The 26615-nt window shown below is 44.2% G+C and overlaps 1 long non-coding RNA gene across 1 annotated transcript in view; it reads left to right on the top strand.

The window, feature by feature from the left end:
• LOC119969048 overlaps positions 1–22306 on the top strand; it is a 354554-nt gene extending 332248 nt beyond the window's left edge. The window contains exon 2 of the long non-coding RNA XR_005461288.1: positions 22043–22306. This is a non-coding gene — a long non-coding RNA (uncharacterized LOC119969048). The remainder of the gene's footprint in view (positions 1–22042) is intronic.
• Positions 22307–26615: the final 4309 nt, after the last annotated feature.

Here is a 26615-nt window from a genome sequence, read left to right as displayed (position 1 = left end):
AACCTGGCTATGCCATCTAAATGAAGTGATGAGACTTGATTTTAATAATCAGGCATTTATTTTGTGAAATGAATGAAGTTTGGGTATAAAAATGACATCCACAGCATTAAGCCTTAATTCAAAACACCTAGCTTTATTTCTGCAGTCAAGCTGCATTTCGCTCCTAACAATTCCATACAGCTTTTAATTTTTTTTAAGTTGAAAGTTTAGGAGATTTTGTTTTGCATTTTTAGTTGTTTTTTTGGAAACTTCGAGCTTGATTCCATGTAACCCACCGCTGGTAGTGGAGTTTCCGATGCAGCAGAGAATCCATTGTTGGGCAGAAAACAGGCGGCTCTGATGCTCTGGTCCACCGCTAGAGCCAAGATCGAGGCTTGCAGCTCGTCCCAGTGGGAGGATGCAAATAGGTAATTAAGACCAATATGCACCTTATTACTGGGACGGCCACCATATTGTCCAGCCCCGCGTGATTATCCTGTCGTCTGGGCAGGAGATTGGTGCAAGTCTTGACAAATGTGGCTCTGACATGGAGGACCTCGCGAGGCCCATCATGTTTGATTGGCTTTGAAGTACCCAGTTGTGAAACTAACAAAACTCCCTCAACTGTCTTTCATGTGGTCTAGGAGTTGTCAATCATAGCTAAATGTTTAGAAACATTGTGGTTAGTTTCACAGTTGGGTACTTCAAATCCACTCAAGTATGAAGATGAATGAAACAATGTAGACAGCTGTCTGTGTCTGTGTGGAAGCTGTCAAACACAGCCTAGAGAAACCAATTTCACAGAGAAATGAATAAAAGACTTGCACATCAAAGATCTGAGGGAATTTAAACCCAGCTGACTGGGTTTCGATTTCTAGGAATTGACAGGTGCTCTGCCTGAGCGAGCAGGGTGTATTGCACAGGTGAGTTTTAAAGCTGTGATTCTTTTCATTGCCTCTGCCTGGGCTTCTCTGTAGCTTCCAGGCAGGGGGTCTCTCTAATCGGGGGTCTCCAGTGGAGGTTTATGTAATTAGGGGGCATCTTATGGGACCCTCTCTAATTAGGGGGTATCTAGTGTGGGGGTCGGGTCACCCTCATATTGTGGCGGGGCGGGAGCATATGAACCAGATAATCCCAGGGTTAGGGGGCAGAATTGCATTGTGGGTGCCCCAGCTGCTGGACCTCACTATTGGGCCACCCACTCAAAATGGCGGCCCACTAGCGGGATGCACTAGTGAGTTCCCCGTAATCCTAGCCATGCATAAATTAACATGGCAAAGGATTAGGGCTCACTTCTTGATTTATGCTGATGTTTGATTTAGCACCAGACATCGTCTCCCAAGCAGAGATTCCTGCCCTTACTGTCTGCAGCAACAATTGTGGGCAGTAAAAGAATGAACTTGTATTGTGCCTGCCAGATTCTCCAGACAGTTAAAAGTGCTTCTCACACAATTACTTTTGAAGTGTAGTCACTATTTTTATAATAAACTTGACATTTTGAAGTCTCAAACTGATTTGGATAATGGTAATGCCCATTTGAGTAAGCACTATTGCAGAGTCAGATCAGCAAGACTCATGTATTGCTGTTTGGTTTTCTTGTCCTCTTATAGTTGGTACAAGGTAAATATAGTGAGACTCCTTTATAATAGCATCTACCTTCATCAACAATATTCTTGCTTATTTATATCTGCGTCAGTGCAAGACTAATTTTTTTGGTGCACAAGTTTGTACTTTCATATTCAATTGTTCAATTATGTTCTCGCATCCCATATTAAAGTGATTTACAGTTCCATCTTTGCATTCCCTCAGAAGTTATTATTAAGTCATGGAACCTTTCTTGAATGCCCTTCTTGGACTTAAGTTTCTGATCCAGCTAGTCCACATACAAACAATCTGGTAGAGTTTGATTAATGGATTTCCATCTCCAAGCTTAAAAAAAGTCAACATCATTCATTTGTTAAAACTATCAGTAAGGAAGGTGAGACTCAAGTTAACACCACATGCGTACAATTGTCTGAACTTTCTCAATTAATAATAATAATAATCCCATATATTCACGAGTAGGCTTCAATGAAGTTACTGTGAAAAGCTCCTAGTCACTACATTCTAGCATCTGTTCGGGGGGGGGGGGGGGGCGGCGGTACGGTATTTTATCTGAAAAGCAACAAATGGATGTGGAAAAGCAATGGTTCACAGAAGTGTGTAATGATAGGCCTGTAGCCACCGAAGTTGGCCATTCCCTCAATACAAAATGGAGGAACGCAAAGCATGCAGGTTAAAATGGACAATGTTTGCAGCACAAGCAGGCTGCACCAAGCCAATGTGTATTCTGTCTGCTAAGAGAGCAGACAGCACCAAAATGAACATTGCGCATACTAATGAGGCAATCTCCAGGATAGTTAACATAGCAATGAAACGATCCCAGGGACAATGGACACAAATAGAGAAGTGATTGCAACAGTGTATGGGAAGCCAGACACCCCGGCACCAGCGGGGTTCGAAACCAAAGCACCTAAAGGCCCGCCCAGTAGCCGAGAGATAGCCTCAGTATTGGGGGGATTCAAACAAATCGATTGGGAAGACACCCAATCGATTCCCAGCAGGAAAAGGGTCCACTCAAAAGGGCGCGAAGCCTTAGGACCTATAAAAGACAGGTCCCACACTTAGTTCGTTCTTCTTAAACAGCCCTCCTCTCTGGACCAGCATCTCGACCAGCTTTTACCAAAGAAGATCTTGACTGAGAGAGAGGAGAGGTTTGGGACAGCAGCCGCCAGCAAGTAAGTGTCTCACAACGATCGCTACCAGAGATATACACTCCTGACCCCTTTTTAACCCGTACCAACCTGAATTCTGCAGACCAGAGCAGAGCAAGAGACCTTGTCCCCTGATCCGGCAGTTCCCTTTGAGATAAGTATTGGTTTATTTAGTGGTAGGAACAGTTTAATCATCTTAGCGTGTGCATGGGTAGTATTATAATTGTATTATAATAAACTCAGTTGTTTGAACTTACTAATTGGTGTATGGTTTTATTGCTTTGAACTTGACCTTGAAACTTGTGGTGGTATCTTAACGATACCTGGCGACTCCAGAGCTAAGTAACGAAACAGAGCCAAATTGAGTGTTAAGCACACTCACCCAGAACGAGCAACAGGCCATTTTCTGCTGAGTGAAATAACAAATTTCGTAAGAAATACAATTGGAGCAAAGACACATTCGTCATCACTTTTGAGTTGCTGCTCATGATCAGAAATGGGGAAACTTGGATATTTATTTTAAAGAAGAAAAACCCATTATCATGTGACAACTTAAAATACACTTTGTGATTTTAAAAACTTTTCTCAAAAGGGCATAATTATGCTGAAAAGACTGTCATACTATGGAATCCCATTCTATAGAGATAAAAATTGGGATAGTTTTAAGACCATCACATCATTGACTCACATATATATGCCAGCTGGTGCATTTTAATTTATTATGGGATCTGCTGTGCTCCATATATATTTGAGTGTCAGGCTGTGATATAGAATCCATGGAACAACAATCTAATTTTAGATTTCTGCATTGTAATTTTATTTTGTGACTCCTGCTGCATTTTAAGTAGTCCAAAGTTGTAAGGAATAGTGACATTGTATGTGTCTAAACTGTCAAGTAGAGTTTTGTAGGTTGGCATGTCTGCCAGCATCATAATGCAAATAGAGCTAATACTACATTCCCCAGCTAGCCAAATGTCACACGTAGCTTGTCTGTTGTATTGTGAAAGTTTTGGCGTTCAATTATTCTGTATTCACTGTAGAATAATTCAGCAATGGCACACAAGTGAAAACCATTATACTCCTCGAAAAGCAGAGATTCTGAGCCTCAACATTTCCCTTGCAGATGTAACTTGATAGATTATTGCTCTTTATTTTCCTCTCATGAAATCTAAATACAATAGATCACATTATTTAATCATATTATATATGAATATATAATGCAAAAAGACTTCCAAACAAAAAATAAATTTCAGTGACTGACCAAATGCTTATCTTTTAGCATGTGGTTAGCATATGGTTAGAATTGTCAATATGAAGCGGTTCCCAGAGGGCCATTGATTAAATTAGCGAGCATTAGAGTGACATTCTTAATGCACTTTATATAATAAACATATATTTTAATTTATGTGCTGTAACTTATTTCATGTACAATTTATTTTGTTATTTTACATGTTGCTTTATTTTTGCTTCACAACATTTTCCAGCAGTCACTTATGTACACCATATTTGAACGTTACCAAAAATCAGTTTCAAAATTCCTCCGTGTGTTGCATTTTTCCAGACAATTTTCTGTGTCATTGCAAATTGATAAAATTGAGTCTGTTCCAGCACATGGGTCAGTTTTAACTTAATAAAAAGCAAGTAAAGCCAATTCAGGAACATTGTGCAGCTTTGCATTTCCACTTGAACAATGCAACCCAAGAAAATTGTATTTTTAGTTGCACAGAGTGAAAGGCACTAGACAGGGGTAACACGGAATAAGGAAATTCCGCATCTTCTTTCAGTTGTCACGTAAAGCTTTACTGATGGCAACAAAAAGGACAGGCAACAGCAGCAAGGGAAGGTTATCATGAAAGTCAATGCAAAAGCAGCTGCACCCACTGATACCCAAGGCACACTAAGTCCCACATGAGAGTAAATGACTTGCGCTTCACCCAAGAGCTCTGTTTGAAAGGTTTGTCTCAGTAGACTCTGCCGACATCTGTGGTCTCCTTATTTAGACTGTACTATTCGTGGCAGTGAAAGTCATCCTGTCTCTGAATAATTGTGCCATAAACAAGAACAAGAGCCAGCCACTCAAACATGCTTTGTCATTTAACTAGATTATTTCTTACCTCTACCTCGACTCCATTTACCAATCTTTGTTCCATATTTCTTGATACACTTGTTTCTCAAAATGTATCAACCCCAAGTGATCCAGCATCCTTTTAGATGAGGAATTTCTGATATTTTTGTGTAAAAAGTGCTTTCTGATTTCATGGCCTAGCTCTAATTTTAAGATTATCTTCTGGACAAGAGACAATGGATTATCTGTATTTAATTCATCAAATTGTTTCATGATTTATAACACCTCAATGAGATCAACCCTCAATCAAGCTATGCTTTTTTTATATCTTGAGCAGATTATATTACTTTCCCGTCTTGTATTCCAGCTTGTCCTTTTGGAACTTTCTGCTCCTCTTTGCTCAACATGGTGTCATCTGAAAATTTGTGTTTACCGCTTTTTTTGATCCAATCATTAAAATACTATCATAAAAAGCTGAGGTACAAATGCTAATTCTTGGAGAACACCACTTGTTATATTCTTGAAATCAGAGAATCTTCCTTTCATCCCTGCTCTCTGTCTTGTAATTACAGCTTGATGTCACAGGGCTTTTCCAAGTTTTTTCTCTCTAATAATCTCTTGTGAGAACTTTAATAAATGACTTCTGAAAGAAAGAACCCCATAGACACCATGCTAATGATATCTTGTGGCAAAACTTCAACCACATTAGATGGACATAATGTAACCTTCAGAAATCATTGTGTACTGAAGCGCCCATGTCACTCTGGGAGCGATCTATCGGCCTTGCCGCGTCGGACTTGGGATGCGCTGAGGCTGGTAAATCTCATGAGAGGCGTCTCGTGGGATTTGCTAGCCTCGTCATCAGTGGCGGACTGGGTCTAAAAATATTGGTTGCCAGGAGACAAAGGGGGCCCACCCACAACTACAATGCTATCATTTAATTTTCATAACGAATAAATATAATTTTCAAAAAATACATATGGCAAAAAGGGTACAATTAAAATTTTTCTCGAAAAAATGTGTATTTCTTATTAATTACAGTGTACATGTACTGTACATATTACTGGCAGTAGATACTAAATGTAAATACAGAATGTTATAATTGAATTTTTTATTTATTTTTTTAAATTTTAAGTAATTGGTTGATATTTTTAAATAGTTTACTGCACAATTTACACATTAACAGATAGTTCAAAAGCACAATAGAGCATTGCATGCAGTCCACTATATTAAGAGCAATCGTTTGTGTTTGCTCCATGATTGTGCAAATCTGCCAATAATTGCTTCTGCATACAATTCATCTAACAATTCCTTTTAATGGATAACAACATGCATGATTCCAAATTCTCCTCAGACAGTGAATTTCTTAACCTTGTCTTTATGATCTTTAGCTTTGAAAATGTCCTCTCACATTGGACTTGAGTAACTGATAGTGCGCAGATGACTTTATAAAGTTCATAAAGGTTATCATATGCCTTGTCATGAAGTCTGTTGGATGCCAGAATTTTTAGTACACACGATGGGCAAGTGCTGCAAATTTTACAATTGTTGCAACTGGAATCCATATTCTCACCATCATTAAGCAATAACTTTAATACATCAAAGTTTGAAGCAAAAGAAAACAATTCCAATATTACTTGATCTTTGCTGATTTGTGGAAACAGCTTAATAATACCTTCCAATGCTTCATCTTCAAGGTCCTTCTCTGCAATAGTTTTAAACTTTGCTGGGTCCAAGCAGGACAAATCTTTATACAACTGTTTGTGTTGCACAAAGCGTGATTCTAGTGACTGGGCAATGCGATCCATTATTAGGTTAAACACATTTACTCGAAAATCAGCTAAAGAATCTGAGGAATTTCTTTCATCATCAATAAGCTCATCTGCCATTCTTCTCTTCTTCCTCTGCCTCTTAACTGGCAGTGCTGTTTCCAATGCATCAATTTCCAATGTTTGATTTTCATCCATATTCATCTGTGAAATCCTGTCATTACATTTATTTACGAATTCCAAAGCCTTGCTGTGAACGTTATCAAATGTTCTTGTCTGTTCCTTCAACTTTGTTGTTCCTTTTCATGCACTGTTTTGTGTCCTGTTCTCTTTTTTTTCTTATTCCTTTTTATTACTAAAACAGTTGTCTCTGTTTGTTTCCTTATTGCATTTTTATTTGATATAGGGGGCCCACTTCATCAGGGGCCCACTTGCCATCGGGCAAGCTGACACCCTGGCCAGTCCCAAGCGATCGGGGGCCCCTGGGTGGTCGGCCTCTGGGCAGGGTGGTACCCTGGCACCCTGATGCCTTATACCATGGCAGTGCCACCTGGACACCTTGGCCGTGCCACCAAGGCGCCACCTTGGCACTGTCACGGTGCCCAGGTGGCATTATGCCCATGTGGGGCATCGGATGCACAATTCCTGAATCTAGAGAATCAGGAGTTGGTAACTCTCCACAAAATATTCAGACTCTGAACTGTTCTTGCAGCTATATTACCTATGTGTCAAGTCCAGTTAAGCTTCTGGTCAATAATAACCTCTAGGATGCAGATGGTGGAGGGATTTGATGGTGGTAATGTCATTGAATGTCAAAGAGCAATGACTAGATTTTCTGCAGGATGAGTTGGTAATTTCCTGGAAGAGGGTTGGATGAAAATTAATGTTGTCCAGGTATTGCTCCAGATGGATATGGATTGCACAAGTATCTGAGGAGTCACGAATAGTGAACACTCTGCAATTATCAGAAAACATCCCCACTTCTTGTTGACGTCTTGTCAATTTCATCAAGGTTTGCTTTGTCATTTCAATTACATTTTAAGGTTAAGAGAAACAGGTGATCGGTATAAATTGTCTTTGAACGCATATAAGTAGGGATATCTGGGACGCTGGGTTGAGCCTAAGACCCTTTCATGTGGAGCTCCTCCATCAATGTTTTGGGGTTGAGAGGATTGGCCTCCAACAACTACGGCCATTTCCTTTGTTCTGGGTAAGACTCTAGTTCATGGAGATTTTTCCCTCTGATTCATTAGACTTTAGGTTTGTGGATCTTGGGTGATATACTTGGTCAAATGTACCTTGATGTAAAGGAACATTGCCATTGCTTTGCCTCTAGAATCCAGTACTATTGTTCATCAAGGCTGCAATGTGGTCAGGAGCTAAGTGGCCTTGATAGAACTTAAACTAGGTTATTGTTTTGGAAGTGCTGGTTGATTGCACTATTGATGACACCTTCCAGCATTTTGCTGATGATTGAGAGTAGGCTGATGGAGCGATAATTGACTGGATTAGATTTGCCCTGCTTTACGTGAACAGGAAATAGCGAGACAATGTTTCACTTTGTCATGTCGATGCCAGAAGCTACAATAAGGAAATGACTGAAGATTGTCAGTTTGAATGATGTTTTTCATGTCTGTGAATATAGGGCAAAGGGGGTATTCCAGGGAGCTCAGCAGACCTCAGACATTACATGTGCCTGTAAATTAGCCAAGGGCACTGCCTCAATGTTCTCAGAATCAATCAAGCAGCTTTGCATTCTGAAGCAAGGATGCCTGGAGCCAAACTGCAACTTTGAAACTGCACTCCCACTTCCCTCAGTTTGTATGTCAATGGCTCAGGTAATGCCCCGTCTACACCAGGACGGCACACTGGTTAGCACTGCTGCCTCACAGCATCAAGGACCCGGGTTCGGATCCGGTCTTGGGTGACTGTCCGTGTTCATGTGAGTTTCCTACAGGTGCTCCAGTTTCCTCCCACAATCCAAATATGTGCAGGTTAGGTGGATTGGCCATGCTGAATTGGCCCTTAGTGTCCAAAGATGTGCAGGTTAGGTGGGGTTACAGGGATAGGGTAGGAGAGTGGACCTAGTAGAGTGCTCTTTCAGAGGGCCAGTGTTAAGTCGGTGTGCTGAAAGGCCTCCTCTGCACCGTAGGAATTCTATGAACAAGTGAGTCGATCAGCAGCCAGCACTTCCATCTCCTTCAATTAGTGGGAAATTGTTGCTTGTTGTCAGCCCTCTGGCGCATTTTGTTAAGGTACAGGCGATCACTGATAGCTGCCATGAAAGCAATCTAACATCCATTCTGGATACCAATATGTAACCAGATTGATGTGAGTGTATTTGTATGCTTCTAATGGATGATATGCGAGTTGCATCCACAATTTTGTAAGAACTTGGTTATGGATAAGAAGTAAATCTGGAATACTCTCAAACATCAATGCTTTCTGGTGTGGAAGTCATTTTCTGCCATTTACCTGATATATGTGCTGTTAATTAGTCTTTCTTTGCTACACTAAGTATGTAATCTTCTCTTGCACTTGTTCCCAAGTCCATCAGTTATTGTCAGCAATGTTTAGCAGCAGCTGTTTGTATGGAATTGTGCACTTCCAAACTCAGGAAAAGTTATTCGGAAGAGAAAACAGGATAGACCTTGAATAACTTGTAGCAGAATGGTCACATTTATGAGGAGGAAAAATGGTTGTGAGCAATGCCATTTTGAAATTGTCCTGCAGGCTTCATTTGATTTTTTACCTGTGGATTGCCTATCTTTTTGGAATCTTATTTGAAGCTTTTTAAAAAGCAAAGCATCTCTCAATTCGCTCGCCATATGACTTTAATCCAGTTAATTCTGAGCAGTGCTTACATAAATCTTAAACTGTGCAGGAGCGAGTTCAAAGGAGATTTGTGAGTTGAAAGTTTAATTGTCATGTTGCTGGAACAGGATTTGGGCTCCCTGCACCTGTCCTGGTTGTTGAATCAGCTTTTCAGTGAATATATAGCCAGGATCATCTGAGGAGTAGCAACCATCGTTAGATTGTGGCTCCCCTCAAATTCCCCAACTTGACATTGCTCTGCATTTCCTTCAGGATCCAGTGTTTCCATAAATGTAGAGTTCTGTTGAAGTGGACTAGAGTTGGGGGAAGCATTTTACAGCACTAGCGGCTATATGTTCATTTTTAATGTCCACTCTTTGAATATGAGCAAATGGGTAACTGGAGAATGAATGTAGGGGTAGGGTGGATAGATGGGTGAGGTAAGTGGGTAGGTAAATTGATTGGGTGAGGCTATTTGGTAAGGGTTGGTGCGATGGATAAGTGGTTAGTGGGGAGGGGTCGGTGGGTAAATGGGTATGGTGAGTGAGCTAAGTAGATGAGGTAAGTACAATGGAACTGTATGAAGTTTCTGAATCTAGTTCAGAGTTGGAGACATTTTTAAAAATTCATTCTTGGCACGTCGCCATCATCAACGAGGCCATCATTTAGTACCCATCCCGAATTGCCCTTGAGAAGGTGGTGCTGAGCTGTCTTCCAAATTCACTGCACTCCATGTGGTGCAGATGCACCCACAATGCTGTTAGGGAGAGAGTTCCAGGCTTTTGACCCAGCAACAGTAAAGGAACGGCAGTATGCTCCTACATCAGGATGGTGGGTGGCTTAGAGGGAAACTTCAGGCGGTAGTGCCTCCAGGTGGTGGTGTTGCCCTTGTCCTCTGAGATGGTAGCAGTTGTGGGTTTGGAAGATGCTGTCTGAGGAGACTTGGTGAGTTGCAGGGCATCTTGTAGATGGTACACACTGCTGCCATTGTGTATCGGTGGTGGAGAGTCAACATTTGTGGAAGCGATGCCTATCAACCTGGCTGCTTTGTCCTGGATGGTGTTGAGTTTCTTGATTGTTGTTGGAGCTGCACTCATCCAGGCAAGTGGAGAGTGTGATGATATACATAAAGCAGTTATGTACATAAAGCAGTTATGTACATAATTTTATGCACGACCTCCAACCACTAATGTTAACCTATCATGTGACTCTGGTTCCAGGAGTCGGGAGTAGATCATGCTAGGAGACTGACGTATTTTGAAGGAGCTCTACAATAGTTAATTAGTGTTGGCAGTTCAATATTTTATATATCTTAGTTATCTTAATCACATAGATGTTGAATAATAAATTGTTTAAATTAGATGTTCTGTAGTTTATAATTTAGTTTGGCCAGTCTACAGAACATGACAGAGAGTATTCCATCACAGTCTTGACTTGTATTTTTGAGGATAGTGGACAGGCTTTGGGGAGTGAGGACATGAGTTGCTCACCTCAGGATTCCTAGCTTTTGACCTGATCAGGTAGCAACAGTATTTATATGGCTAGTCCAGTTCATTTTTGCGTTGATGGCAAGCCCCAGAATGATGGTAGGCGACTTAGTGATGGTAATGCCATTGAATGTCAAGGGCGATGGTTAAATCCTCTCTTAGTCAAATCCTCTCTTGTTGGAGATGCTCATTGCCTGGCACTTGTGTGGTGTGATTGTTACTTGCCTCTTGTCAGCCGAAGGCTGGATATTGTCCAGGTCTTGCTGCATTTGTACATGGACTGCTTCAGTATCTGTGGAGTCGCAACTGGTGTTCAACATTGTGCAATCATGAGTAAACCGCTCCCCCCTGCCCCCCACTTCTTGCCTTAGCATGCAAGGAAGGTTATTGTTGAAGATGGTTGGGCCTGTGATACTGAGGTACACCTGCAGTGATGTCCTGGAACTGAGATGATTGACCTCCAACAACCCCAACCATCTTCCTTGGTGCAGGTTGCCAGGCAGCATGGAAAGAAGTTCAAATTTTCCAGGCAGTTGCCATGGAGTTCTGTGTATCAGGTCTTCTGCAGGGTCCCAATGGTATCTATGGTCATAGGTCCAGTCTCTGATGATCCGGAGACTGGAAGATTTGGTCAGTTTTTGTGCTTTGTGAATGTGCCCTTGCTGTGGTGAATTGTTCCCAATGTACAGTAGATTTGTGTGTCACTAAACCATGTGATCCACATCTGAAAATTGGCGATTGATTCGTCAAGTAGTCAATTACAGATAAAACAGAGACCAGCTACTTCGGAATGCAACTACTTGTTATGCAGCTATGTAAGCATTAGAAGACTCCATTCCTGGAGTGGCTAATAGGTCATTGCTTAATGGGGTGTGCCTCCTGTCACTTTTGCTGAGCTATATGATGGCACATAATTCTCCTGATATGCTTTCCAACCAGCTGCTCCTCAGCTACTGCACTAAGGCCACTGTTGGAGGGCATTAGTAATCCAGGAATAATAATGTGCCCAGGCTCGCGTTTTGGGGTATATTTTCCAATTGATAGAAAGTTTGTACAAACAGAACAAATATGTTGGGTGGGATTCTCCGTTGGCTGATGCCGAAATCGCAAATCGCGATTGGGCGGAGAATGTGTTCCAACGGCAAAATCGGGGCGGGCGCCAATTTGACCCCAAATCACGATTCTCTGCCACCTCGACAGTGGCCTCAATGCTGTCCAGAACACACGTACAGTAAACACAGTTTGCATGTCATGAGCAGGCCTAACCCGGTATTCTCCTCTGCGATTCTCTGCCTCCGAGGGGCTGAGTTCTCGACAGTGCAGTTCACTTATGCTTTGAAGAATTGTGAAACTGACGTCCTGGCTGATGAGGGAGAGAAAGAAGGTCGGGCACAAAGAGGTGGGACTATGGTCTCCAGGCTGGCTGGCTGGGGTGGGAAGGGCCTGCCAGGGCTGGGGGGGGGGGGGGGGGGGGGGGGGGGGGGCGTGGTCGGGGTGGCCCCACACGGGACTTGGGTCGGTGTCCAGTCACGGACCGCCATTGCTGAGGCCGGCAAGGCAGCCATTTTGCTTTATACCCCACTGACCACCCACCTTAGCCCCTGGTTCTGTAGGCCACCAGTTGTTTTGGTCCCCCCACACCTTCAGAACCCCTCTGCCTTAACCTCCTCCCCCACCCCCCCACCCCCACACACACCGCGCCACCACCTGCCGGTTGGGCATCAGACGACCCACCCAGGGGCAGCGTCCACTGTAGCCCCTCCGGGGGCGCCAGGTGGCGCCGTGGAGTGTACTGCTGGCAAAGGCAGCGCCAGGTAGAGATACCCCTGGCATCAGGGATGCCGCCAGGGCTAGAGGCCCCCACATGCCGGGTACCAACAGAGCCAGGGGTGCGGAAAGGGTGGTGGGACATTCGGGGGCAGAGCCCGCAGTGCCAACCAGGGTCCCATATCGGCCATTGGACCTAGTTGGGCACAGAGGTAAGCACCATACTAACATGTCGGTCTTTCTGCCCCTGCAGACAACGGATATTGGAATACAGCCCGCATTGGTGGCCTTCCTGCTGGTCGCTGCAGCCCTGAGGGATGCCTTGCGGCTGTACATGCTGAATCTGCTCCAGGAGGAGGAAGCTGCAGCAGTGGAGCGGGCTGCAGTGGAGTGGGCAGCAGTGGAGCATGCTGCAGAAGAACACGTGGCAGCCGCCCAGGATGGACAGCAAGCCACCCAACAGGCCGAGGAGGTGCCAAGGAGGCTCCACATGAGACCTCGTGTGCACTGGCAAAGCCTGTCATATGAGGACCTGCTGGACCGGGTATGCCGTCACAGAGTCTGGCTGAGCAGAGAGACAGTGCGACATATCTGCCAGATCGTGGCACACCTGGCACCGCAGGGCTATGGGGAGGACACCCGCTCCCGGTGGCCGTTAAGTTGATGGTCGCCCTAAACCTTTCCACCACTGGCTCCTTCCAGGCGCCAAATGCGGACCGGTCCACGATCATACAGACCTCGGTGCACAGGTGCATTTGTGTTGTCATGGAGGCCCTATATGTCCAGGTGGCTCAATACATCCATTTCAATGTGGACCGAGCCCACCAGGAATGCCTGGACAGCGGGCTCGCCGCCATTGACAGGATGCCCCGGGTCCAGGAGGTGTTTAATGGGATGCAAGTCGCCCTACGAGCACCTGCAGATGACAGGCTGCTCTTCATTAACCAAAGGAGGTTCCACTTGATGAACGTGTAGGTGATATGTGACCATAAGCTGCACATCATGCATGTCTGCGCCTGATACTCGGGCAGCATGCACGATGCCTTCGTCCTAGCACACTTTTTTAAAACCTTTTTTTATTCTCCTCATTTTCAACATTTTCATCAAATACACAAAAGATAACCAACAATAACAGATACAATATAAAACCTCCAACCAGCATCCCCTTCAACATACAATCCTAAACATCATCCCTGCATTCCAAATAGAACAAAACCAAAAAGACCAAAAGAGAATCAACGGTCATTACATACACAGTAAATAATGTACTCAACCCCCCCCCCCCCCGCAATAACTCTCCCCCTCCCCCACCTAATGTTCGATAGCATCCAATTTATGAAAGTGCAGAATAAATAATGTCCCTGAATTATAGAACCCTTCCATTCTACCCCTCAGCTCAAACTTCACCTTCTCGAGCGTCAAACTTCCAGCAGGTCCCCTCGCCAAGCTAGGGCAAAGGGCGGAGAAGCTGACCTCCATCCTTGTAGGCCGGCCTCTGGGCAACCAGTGATGCAAAGGCTATGACATCTGCGCCCACACCCGCCTGCAGTCCAACATCCCGAAAATGTCTTCTAGGGGCCCTGGCCCTCACATGTACCACCCCCGAGATGACCTTAAAAACCTCCCTCCAAAACTCCCCAAGCTTCGGACAGGACCAGAACATGTGAACGTGATTTGCTAGGTCCATCCCACAGTGTTCACACACTTCCTCCACCCCTGAAAGAGTCGGCTTATCCTCGCCCTTGGGAGGTGCGTCCTATAGATCCCCTCCAACTGTACCAGCTCTAACCACATGCAAGAGGTTGAGGCATTTACCTTCCGGAGCACTTCGCACAACAAACCATCTCCCATAATCTCCTTCAACTCGTCCTCCCACTTAGTTTTAACCCCCTCAAAGGATACCATGTCCTCCCCAGAATCTTCCCATAAATCGCCAACAGCACCCCCGTCTCCATTCCCCCTGGCGTCAGTACCTCTTTCACCAATGTGGAGACGGGTGCTATCGGGAAGCTCTCAACCTCCTTCTTGGCAAAATCCCGGAGCTGCAGATATCTAAATACCTCCTCCCCCAGTCCATATTTCATCCGAGCGCACTTAACGAGTCCTGACATGTTCGAGCTGCCCCCCGCAGCTGAGGGCTGGTTCCTGGGCAACATGGGTTATCCAATGTGGCCATGGCTGATAACACCCATCTGGAGCTCACAGACCGACGCCGAGGCCCGCTACAATGAATCCCATGCAGCGAGAGTGTCACCCACATCGTGGTGGCCTGCTGCATCCACCACAACATTGTGCAGCAGAGGGGCAATGTGCTGGAGAAGAAGGATGAACACCAGGCCATGTCCTATGAAGAGGATGTGGGGGAGGGGGAGAATGGGCAAGACAGTGGCCCAGGACAAACGCACATGGGATGGTCTGATCGCCTCCAGGCTCACCAACTAGGTAGGGAGTCTATGCCATCCACAATGTCCTCCCATTCCCTATCCGCACCCCGTTTCTGACCAGCCCACCCCTCACACTATTTGACAGAGCACCGAGACAGGTTGGAACAGTGGTAACAGGTGTTTAATGCGACAACGTATGTACGATTTATGCCCTAGTCCCCATAACTAAACTCCGCCCATGCTTTTAGAAACACAACTTAAATAGTGTCTAACTTTCTGGCCTGATGGACACAAATGCTATGTCTGGGTGGGTTCCCAGATGGGACAGCAGGAGTGGAGGCAGCTTGCTGTGATTCCCACCCTGCGACCTGGGTCCCCATTGGTGGGCTTCTTCTGGGATGACCGGCCCTGATTGTGCCCGGCTGCTGCTCGGGTTTCCCAGGTGGCATGATGCCACCCTGTTCCGCCCGCTTTCCACCAGATGCACCATGGCCAGAAGGGGGAGGAGGGGGGAAGTCTGAGGCGCTGCGGTGCTTGGGCACATCCCCTGCGGGAGTCACCAGCATGGGCCCCATCACCTCTCCTCCCTCTAAATGCCAATGGCGCCTGTGCCATTCCATGGGACAGGGGTACGAGCAGAGCTATCCCCTGAGGCTGCCCTGCCACCTGGCGCTGCCAGTCCTGGGCTCGACCAGGGTCTGCATGCTCGCGGCCATGTGACTGCACCACATCACCCATTGACTGTGCCAGCAACTTCTGGGTTTTGTGTTACATAAGCCAGTGACTGCACCCTCTCCCTCTGGAACTGGGCCACCTCCCTCTGCACCTGCGTCACGCCGGCCGCACACTTTCCCAGCCGTGGCCTGCTGTGACGGGGTCATGCTTCGGAGCGCCGCTGTGATTTCCAAGTGGCTCTGGCACATGGTTGCCTGTTAGACGTCAATCCTGTTCAGGGCCACGGCCAGCACCTGCACAGAATGCCCGGGCCTTGGACGTGCTGATCCACAGCCCAGACTGTAGCCACAATGCCACCACCGCAGACGCCACCCGTGTGGTGTTGGCCTGGGCCAAACGAGCTGCGCGTTTTGCTGCCATCTTGTTGGCTGGATGGTGTGTGTGGGGAGTAAAGTTTGTATATGCGGCTGTAGCTTGTTAGCCTCCTGAGTGTCAGACACGAAACCGGCAAATATCGCAGCATTTCTCATTGGAACCGATTGTGTTCCACGTGGTACCGGTGCTAGTCCCTTCACAGTAGCGGAATCGATCCAGGTGAGGCGCCAATTTTGCTGTCGTGGAACCCCACGAGTTCTGTGTCACGGTCAACATATACTCGCAGAAATGGAGAATCCCGCCCGTTATTTCTTGTGATTCCCAGAAGTTTCAAATAATCATACTTTTATTCACACATGCTGCAACTGACATCGCTATGTGCTCTATAATGATACTTCCTGAGTTTGGTATACAGACTGCGGTGTTGTCGTGAGTAAATATATATTTTATATGTAATGTATCTATCTATGCATGATAATACAGTTCCTAAATCTTATGGGAGTAATATAATAATATAACAAAATATTATGGGTATGACCTTCCCAAAAGTGAACAAAATCCCCAAGCGAGCAGCTGATTAGCTGTGTGTTTCTGGCATTCGCAGTGCTGAGAATCACATGGCTGTTCAACGTGACTTGTATTGAATAAGGGGCCTGGACGGGGAATGCACGACCGAGGCCACACACGGCCCCTTTTTTTATAATGGGGAGATCCGCTCTCCGGAACTCCCTGTTGTAGTGAGAGTTCGGGATGCCATTTAAAAGATCTCTGAGGCCCCAAAAGAATCTCCGACTCCCCCCCCAAGCCTGAACGCAACGTGGAAGGGTCCCCCGCCTAACACCCACACCGACCACCCTGGCCCGATCGCATGTGCAGAAAATGCCAGCTTGGCAACTTGTTAGCAGTGCCCCCTGGGCACCTTAGCAATGCCAGGCTGGCACCAAGATGGCACTGCCAGGGTACCCAGCTGGCACCAGCAGTGCCAGGGCTGCAGCCTGCCCAAAGGGCAAGCAGCAGGGGGCCTCAGTTCTCCTTGGAGACTCCACAAGTGCCATTCCGACTGCTCATCATTTGTGTGGACCAGTATCAAACAGCGTTCATCCGAGGTCCCAGAAGCAAAGGGATTGAATCCCAAAGCCTCAGGTACCTCTGGAACCTGCACATTATAGTAAGGCTTACTGTCTCGCTCTAATATGCAGACTTGCTCAAAAGTGATCCTGCCCATTGTGGGATTCACCTTGCAACGACTCACGAGATTGCTTTGAATCTCACAAGGCCTTGCGGGAAGATTAGATCCCAGGAGTGGGGTCTCCTGGCTTCCAATGGTCATGCTGCACCGGAAAAGCAGCTCGCCGCTGCGCCGCATGACCAGAGGATTACGCCCTATATTTCTCTGTCTGCAATTTGAATTTTTTTTTTTTACAGTACCCAATTCTTTTTTTTTACTAATTAAGGGACAGTTTAGTATGGCCAATGCACCTGCCCGTGTTGGGAGGGGTGAGATCCACGCAGACATTGAGAGAATGTGCAGACTCCACACGGACAGTGACCCGGGGCCAGGATCAAACCTGGGTCCTTAGCACTGTGGGTTAGCAGTGCTAACCACTGTGCCACCATGCTGCCCTCTATTTGTAGTTAAATGTGTCCAGCATGGGAACTCATTTGCTCATAATGTTACTGGACTAGTAATCCAGAAGCCTAGGTTAATGCTTCTGAGACATGAGCTCAAATCCCACCACAGTAGGTGGGGAATTGAAATTCAACAAATTGAATTTGGAATAACATGCTAGCCACAGTATTGTAGACGTTGAGACTACAGTAAAAACCCATCTATTTCACGAAAGTCCTTCAGGGGAGGAAATCTTCTATCCTTGCCCTGTTGAGGCTCCAGACCAGCAGTATTGTGGTTGACACTTAAATACCGTCTGCATTAGCCTCGGAAGCCATTCAGCTCACAGGCAATTCGGAATGGGTAATAAATTCTGCCATTTGCCAATGACGCTCAAATCCCAAATGCAAAAACAATTGAATGCGGAATTTGCCAATTGTTCTATCTGTGCTATTAGTTGCTTTGAAACATTTATTTTCGATTTCTTCTAATCTGGAGACTGTATTACATTCTGAAATTTTCTGTCGAAGCAGCAGGAGCATTTTTGGGAGATGTTCCTGTGCAACTAATTGGGCTCCCCATTGCAGATACACTGGTATTATTCTGAATGGCAGACTACCATATAGAGCATCTTTCCTCTGAGACCATGCTGCTGTTGGCCTTCTATGTAATGATTTAGATGACCCCTCCACTTATGTGACAGGATGCAATAGATTAATCAACATTGGTCTGCTGCTCTCCCAGCCTCAGTGTGAAACTTTGTGCAATTCAGAAGCAGCATGTGGTGTGATGTATTAATTGATTCTTTGTAATCTACTACTACCGCTCTATGACTCATGTTTTCGAATGTCTAAGTTTCCCATGATGTGTGTATCTATGTTACTATCTTTTTCAAGTAGGCTGAGTTATATTTTAAGACCATAAGACATAGGAGCAGAATTAGACCATTCGGCCAATCAAATCTTCAGTCATGGCTGATGTGTTGCTCATCCCTGTTCTCCTGCCTTCTCCCCATAACCCCTGATCCCCTTATTAATCAAGAGTGGTATTCCTGTCGTGTAGCTCAAGGGATCAGTAGTTCCATTTACCGCTTCAACCCGTACATATCAAATATTTTTTCTTTCTTTTGTCTTGAATCTGTCACTGTTGATGTTGTAATTAAATGGGAAGAATAACTAAATCCAACCAAGAAAACGTGTTTCTAAAATTCGAGTTCAGCCACAACCACCCCTCCCTTCCCATTTCAATAATTTTATTTCATCAGATTAAATTATAAAGTCTGGCGGGGTGATTATATTTTTCATATCATAAAATATTTATTGGAGATGGATTACTTTTCATGTTCTAGTGACCAGATGACAAATAAAGTCCTTTTTTATTGCATCCTAATAGTCTGCCTTTATTAAAGGGTGAAGATTGATGTACTGGTCAAATTATATCCCGTAAAATAACTGGAAACGTAATCAGTTTTAATCCTGAGAACCAAACAGAATTATATAAATAAATGTTTAAATCTTTTTGGGAACATTTTCCAGTGTTTGGGCAATCAATTTTTGATTCATCAATGTGTTTCTACTTACCCTCACCACTATAATTATTGAGCGGCTCCATCTTCAGTATTTCCTCATGAATTTACTTTTATAGTATGACTTGGGCCTTGGGTGTTGTAGTGTAAGTCTCTCACAATAAAGGAAAGCAGTCCTTGAACCCCAAAATTGAATTGAAAAGCATAATTGTTTTTATATGCTGGTCACTCTTTCAAAGTGTGGCTGCATCTTTGATGGGACAAATGCCCACTTTCTGAGCTATATGATTCTGATATTCTACAATGGTCGTATCATCTGATTATTAAAAAAATTGTACTGGACATGATGTACCTCACAGCACTTAAATACGTTGCAGGATATATTTCCTCTGATGTTGAAATTGTAGCATTCAAAGAGAATTATTAGGATTTATGAGCTTGCAAAGTTTGCAATGTAATCTAAAGTGCACTTTTTCGAATGGTCTTATTGACTAGTGTCAGAGGTGTAATCTCGAAAGGCTTTTACTTGCTGAATTCAATCATTTCTCTGTTCCCTTTCTACTGTGCATGGATATATGATGACAGTGGCCAGGCCTTTAATTGTGGGTCGATGGTTCACCATCTGTATAAGTATTGCATTTTATGCCATTTTATTCTTTGCATCATAGGACTTCTGAATATATCTGTGTAGTTAAATAAATTTATGTTTTTCTCTTAACAAAGTGCCTTATTGACCCTTTAAACCACTAAGCAACAATTTATAGCTTTACTAAGTTGAACGCTATTTTGTTTAAAAGCCTTTGACTTTAATAAGCTACACTCTGCCTAACATCTAGAGACATTATTCTGAATGGATTACACTCACTCACTGAGAAGATAATAAGGGAGATTTGGGTGGTCAATATCTTTCCCTTTAATCTTAATTAGATTAACACCAGTTCATGGCTTGATTGATTGCATTGAAGGCATATGGAATCTCTAAACTGTGGCTTCTGATAGTTTGGAGGAGAGGGGGTGCTGTTATGGAGGCAACTGGCCCTTTGGGCGTTTGAAAGACAAGTAGTAGATTGGTTCAGTTGTGTGTTTGAGCTGGAAATTACAGAAATAATGAAAGAAGATCTGTTGAATGTTGAGTATAGTTGAGTGGAAAGTGGGAATAAGTGCAGTCCCCACAGGAGAAGGGTGAAATCAGGTGATGGGATGGACACTTTTGTGAGGAAATCCTAATTGTTGGTGGCTGGGGCGAATTGATATTTTGGAAAATTTGGCAAGAAAGATGACTGTAATGTTCTTGTCGGATGGCCTGATTTATATTACAAGAACACTTGTAGCTAAAGCTATAAACAATTTATTAACATTAACTGTGTGTAAAACAACATATAAATAATAGATTGATCATGCACAAGCAACCTCTCTCCAGCTCCCTCCAGCCAACTGAGGGATCACTTGACTATAACATTCACTTATATACTAGTGAGACTCCTCGAGGTCAGTCGGTGAATTACATTAGTGGGCAGCACGGTAGCATAGTGGTTAGCACAATTGCTTCACAGCTCCAGGGTCCCAGATTCAATTCCCGAGTGGGTCACTGTCTGTGCAGAGTCTGCACCTTCTCCCCGTGTGTGCGTGGGTTTCCTCCGGGTGCTCCGGTTTCCTCCCACAGTCCAAAGATGTGCAGGTTAGGTGGATTGGCCATGCTAAATTGTCCTTTGTGTCCAAAAATTTCCCTTGGTGTTGGTTGAGTGGGGTTACTGGGTTCTGGGGATAGGGTGGTGTGGGCTTGGGTAGGGTGCTCTTTCCAAGAGCTGGTGCAGACTCGATGGGCCAAATGGCCTCCTTCTGCACTGTAAATTCTAATTCTATACAACACAGCCATGATATCATTACAGTGACATTGCCTCAGCAGATATGACTGAGATGATGAAGGAACAACAAGAAAATTAGGTGTTCTTACAGGTAGCTGGATGGGAAGAGTGTAATCAAGGTAACTACAGTAAATTGATAGCACAGAACCAGGCCATTTGACCATTTGCTCTATGTTAACCTTTATGTTCCACACTAGCTTTTGTTCACCTTTCTTCATCTAACCCTGTCAACATATGTTATTCCTTCCTCACCTTATTCCTTCCTCCCCTCATGTACTTAGCTTGTTTTGTCTCAAATGTATGTAATGTTATCAATGGACTTGAAATGGACATTAGTTGCACTGAAAATAGAGAATATTCCGATATCATGCAAAATCTGTGCCCTTTACCTGGTGGAAGGAATTTGGGGCTTCAGTTTCCGGTTGGAATATTTGCCAAAATTACAGCTCCTCTTCATAAACCTTTAGTTAATATCAGAAAATCTAAAATATGCATATGTAGTGGTTGCTGACAGGTCTAGATTTTGTCGGATTTAGATTACTCCAAACCTGGCTCAGAATAATGTTGTTTAAGTGCTGATTGCATGGGTTGTGCCATTTTATTGTAAGCAATTATAAAATAAATATAATACAAGCCAACCATGAGTAAGTCTTCTGTTCCCTGGATTGATCATTTAGCTTGATGATAACCCTCAGTATACTCCTTTCACACTTTCTCTGCTTACCACTTATTCAAACCTTTTAGATCCAAATTGATAGTGATCTTGCAGTTCAGACAACACTGTGACCATTAGCAACCATCAGCGAGAGAAGCCGTTTTATTTCAGTAGCTTTTTGAACATAATGCTCCAGTGATTTAATCTAGTAATCAACGTTGCTCTGACAAATTCAAGATACTAAATGTGATATATAAGTGACATCTGCTTTTGTGAAAAAGCCACTTTATCAGCAATTTTCTTTTCTCTTTTGACTCTAGGTAAGTGGTGAAGTGCATGGATTCCTTATTATGCCAGAGGAAAATCCAGGAAAAGAGTCCAGCAAATATACTGGCATGCATCTTTATTTAGATGGAACAGCCACAGTAAGGGAAAATTGGTCTTTTTAATATGTTTCCTGTGTTTTGAAATTCACATTGGAAATCTTGGCAAAGGACATTCAATGAGTTTAATTGATTGAATTTTAATGCAGGAACGTAAATGAATTATCTGTTTGCATAAATTATTAAAGTGTTATTGGTGGTCATCTTTTGTGTCAAGTGTTGTCATAATGTATCATAATGTTCCACCCTTTCTAAAGATACGTGAGATTAAAAAGTGCTTGAATTTCTTCTGCATATTTCAGTGATTCATAGCTTTTCAGTTGGCTTTCTTGTTCAATAGTGCAACATATTTAGGCACAACTTAAAGTTTTCACTTGTCCTCGAGACTCATTTCTGCTTTGTACATTTTTTTAAATTCAAGATGTAAATCTAATTCTAATATTAAACAAGATTAAGATATCCATTTCACTTCATTGGAACAAACCTTTGACATGTGTTGTTTCATGGTAATATGAACTACGTCGAGACTGAAAACAGATGACTTCAAGTTGTATTATTTAATGTAAAATATAGTTGATGTGATAATTGTAGAAATAGTATTCTCCAAGGATCTGTAGGTGGTCGTAGCTTTTCACCATATTAATCAATTACTCTGGTGAAGGAATATTGCATTGTATCTCCAAGTTTGAAAATGGTGGTAAGTTTGGAACTACAATGAAATGTGAACATGGGACCAGAATATTCCAAAGGAATGTGCGGATTAAATGAGTGGACAAAACAACCAGAAGGTGTTTAATGTGGGGAAACGTTAGATCATCTAGTTTAGATCTGGGGAAAAAAATGTCTTAATGACAAAGCAAGCAACCATGCAAGAGCAAAGTGATTTGGGTCCAGGTACTCTCACCACTGAAACCAATTGACAAAATGCAGTCGAACAATGTATTAGAATATTGGAATACAGAGGGAAGAAGCTTATGCTTCAGTTATGCAGGGCTATGATCATACGCATGACTTGGATTTTATATCCCCCCCACACCCCTGCTGCAGAGGCAGCTCGCCATTGCCCAACAGCTGGACCTTCCAGTCCCCGTGAAGTCAATGGCCATTTGCGTTGTTTGCCTGCTGCGTTTACCGGAGAATCCACCGGGGGTGGGGGAGGGGGGGCAGTGGGGTTAATGGGATCACCTTTGACTGGGGGTCAGTGGGGTTAATGGGGTCACCTTTGGCTGGGGGGGGGGGTCAGTTGGGATAATGGGGTCACCTTTGGCTGGACCGAAAGATCCTGCCAGCAGGAAGGGCCTAAAAATACTGGCCCATGTAGAGTGCTATATTCAGTTTTGGACTATGATCATACTTGAGAGTTATCGCACATAATCTTCAGAATGGTACTAGTGCTTGAAGGGTTCATTTATGAGAACTGGTTGACTAAACGTGGCTTGCATTCTCCTGAGTTTAAACGATGAGAAGAGATTGAATTGAGGTATGTAAATTGCAGGAAAATTAAACAGCGTACATACAGAAGAGCTGTTAGCTTTGGGGATTTAAGGGTATTGGGGTGCTATCTTAGAATGACAGCTTGGCCAATCAGGGAGAAATGAGGAAGAACATTGCCACACAAAGGGTAGTGCAATGTGGAATTCTCATCCCAACAGATTTGATGATAACTCACTAATAGCCTTAAAAAATAAGATCAGAAAGAGCTTTGTCTGTTAAGAATATCAAAGGCTATTAGTGAAAGGTGGATAAATGTAGTTGACGTACAGATAAACATTGATTTGATTAAATGACAGAACAGGTTTAAGTGGATGAGTAACTTATGCCTGTTCCTATGGTAGGAATTTAACTTAAATAGTTTTTTATTTTATTTTTTAAAATTTATTTGTTAAAAATAAATTTAGAGTACCCAATAATTTCTTTTCCCCAATTAAGGGGCAATTTAGCATGGCCAATCCACCTAACCTGCACATCTTTGTGTTGTGGGGGTGAAACCCCCATAGACATGGGGAGAATGTACAAACTCCACACAGACAGTGACCCAGTTAAATTGTTTTAAGGTTAAGCTATTCTTTGGAATGTTTAGCAATCATGTGGAGGAATTGAGGGCGAGATTCTCCCAAAACGGGAGAAATCGTAAAGCTGGCGTAAAACCTTTCGGCAGCGCGCCCCTTCCCGACCGGGGACCGATTCTGGTCCCCGGTCGGGGCTAGCAGCCCGACGCCGTAGGCTCCGGCAAGACGGGCTTAACGAAAATCGTTAAGCCCGCTTGCCGGAGTTAGCGCCGGCTGACGCGTCATATGACGTCAGCCGCGCATGCGCAGTTTGGAAGACTCCAACCCGCGCATGCGCGGGTGACGTCATCGCGTTTTTGCGCGAAACCCGCGCATGCGCGGGCCGGGTTGCCCCTCAGCCGCCCCGCGAATGGATACTGCGGGGCGGCGGAAGGACAAGTAGTGCCCGGGCATCGGGCCCGCTGCCAATCGCGGGCCCATGGCACCCTTGGCACGGCCGTGGTACGGCCGTGCCAATCGGTGCCATGGTTATTAATAGCGAGTTTGTGACGCCGTTTTTACGAACGGCAAGACCAGGTGTGTTTGCCGTTCGTAAAAACGGCGGAAAGGGCTGGGACTTCGGCCCATCTAACAGCTGAGAATCGCTGCCGGCCGTAAAAAAAACGGCGGCAGCGATTCGGGTCGGGATTTCGGCGGGGGGGGGGGGGAGAATAGCGGGAGGGCGGCAAAAATGTCGGGAAGGCCCTCCCGCTATTCTCCCACCCGTCGTGGGGGGCGGAGAATTTTGCCCTGAATGTTTTGGACCGAGGTTACCAAGCATTACAGAAATTAGGAACACAGATGAACAGATGTTACAGATGCTCATTGCTTTGACCAGGAAAATCTGTCTTGTCATCTGCAGTGAGGCTGTTATATTCTGTAATGATCAGAAGAATCACAGGCAAGACAGTAGAATTATTTTACACTCCTCCAAATATTGAATGCTAATGCTGCTTAAGGAGAATAACGGTCAAGTTTAGAATAAACAATGCTTTCCAGTCAGAAAAATGCTGGTGTTGTGTTGCGTATATATTGTTTTTACAACATTTAAGGCAGTTCAGAAAATAAATTATCCAACTATTCTTTTATTTATCCTTTTCCGCGGCATTCGGGTAGTTCTGTAATAGGTGAAATAAAGTGTGTGTAAACGTGGCCGATTAAAATAGAATATCCACGGGACTTATTCTCCCAGTCCCAACCATGAAGTAGAGCTGGGAGTCAAAGTTTAGGGTTGTCACAGTCAGAGATGTTGAAAAAACAGTTTCAAGCTCTTTGAAATGACAAAACAATTGGTTAATTGCAAGTACATAGGAAGAACAAAATATGGGACTGGATTCTCTGGTCGCCCAGCCGCGTGTTTCTCAGTGGCGCACTGTTAGCTCACAGCAAGATTCTCTCCTCCCATCGATTGTCAATGGGATTGTCAATGGGATTTCCCATTGAAGCCTCCCCATGCCTCCGGGAAACCTGCAGGGGCGGGGGTGCGTGCACCACCGACGGGAACAAAGAATCCCAACGACTGAAGAATTCCAGCCAAGTAGTTGAAGAAGAAGTATAAACCTGCTTTGCATTCCAAGAGAGGTTTGTATTTTTATATTAATTTTTGTTGAAAAAATGCTATGAAACCAAATTATGTGCTGGAAATACTTGTAGCGCAGACAGATACATTTTGAAAATAAAACACAACAAAATAGAGATATATATTGCAGTTTGAAATAATCATTATTTCTAAAACCTAATTGAAGTTACATTAACCCACATACTGCAGGGGTTATTTCATGAATTAGAACATAGAACATAGAACAGTACAGCACAGAACAGGCCCTTCGGCCCTCGATGTTGTGCCGAGCAATGATCACCCTACTTAAACCCACGTAACCCGTATACCCGTAACCCAACAATCCCCCCCATTAACCTTACACTACGGGCAATTTAGCATGGCCAATCCACCTAACCCGCACATCTTTGGACTGTGGGAGGAAACCGGAGCACCCGGAGGAAACCCACGCACACACGGGGAGGACGTGCAGACTCCACACAGACAGTGACCCAGCCAGGAATCGAACCTGGGACCACTGGAGCTGTGAAGCATTGATGCTAACCACCATGCTACCGTGAGGCCCAATTGTTCTTTCTATTATTTCTTGTCAATTAATACTTTTGTTAAGCACACGCTGGTGTTAAGGAAAAACTTTTTTTTGCATGTAAGTCATTCTCGTAATACCAGTCATATATGTATTAGTGATTACAATTAATACAAACTGCCATCAAACCTGTTGGATATTGTTGACATTTGAGAAACGAATGCTGATGCCGGGACTGAATGCCAGGTGTTCCATAGTCTCAATGGCGGTACTGATCCCAGAGCAATTCAGAACATACTAATGGGCCAGCACTTGCACCACATGGGACTAGTGTAATTCCAACTGGCGTTGGATTCGCTTCATTCAGGATTGGCACTG

This window comes from Scyliorhinus canicula, chromosome 7, assembly GCF_902713615.1.
Source record: "Scyliorhinus canicula chromosome 7, sScyCan1.1, whole genome shotgun sequence".
Classification (NCBI taxonomy): Eukaryota; Metazoa; Chordata; class Chondrichthyes; order Carcharhiniformes; family Scyliorhinidae; genus Scyliorhinus; species Scyliorhinus canicula.
Note: the sequence above shows the minus strand (reverse complement) of the source record. Positions and strands in the feature narration are given on the sequence as shown.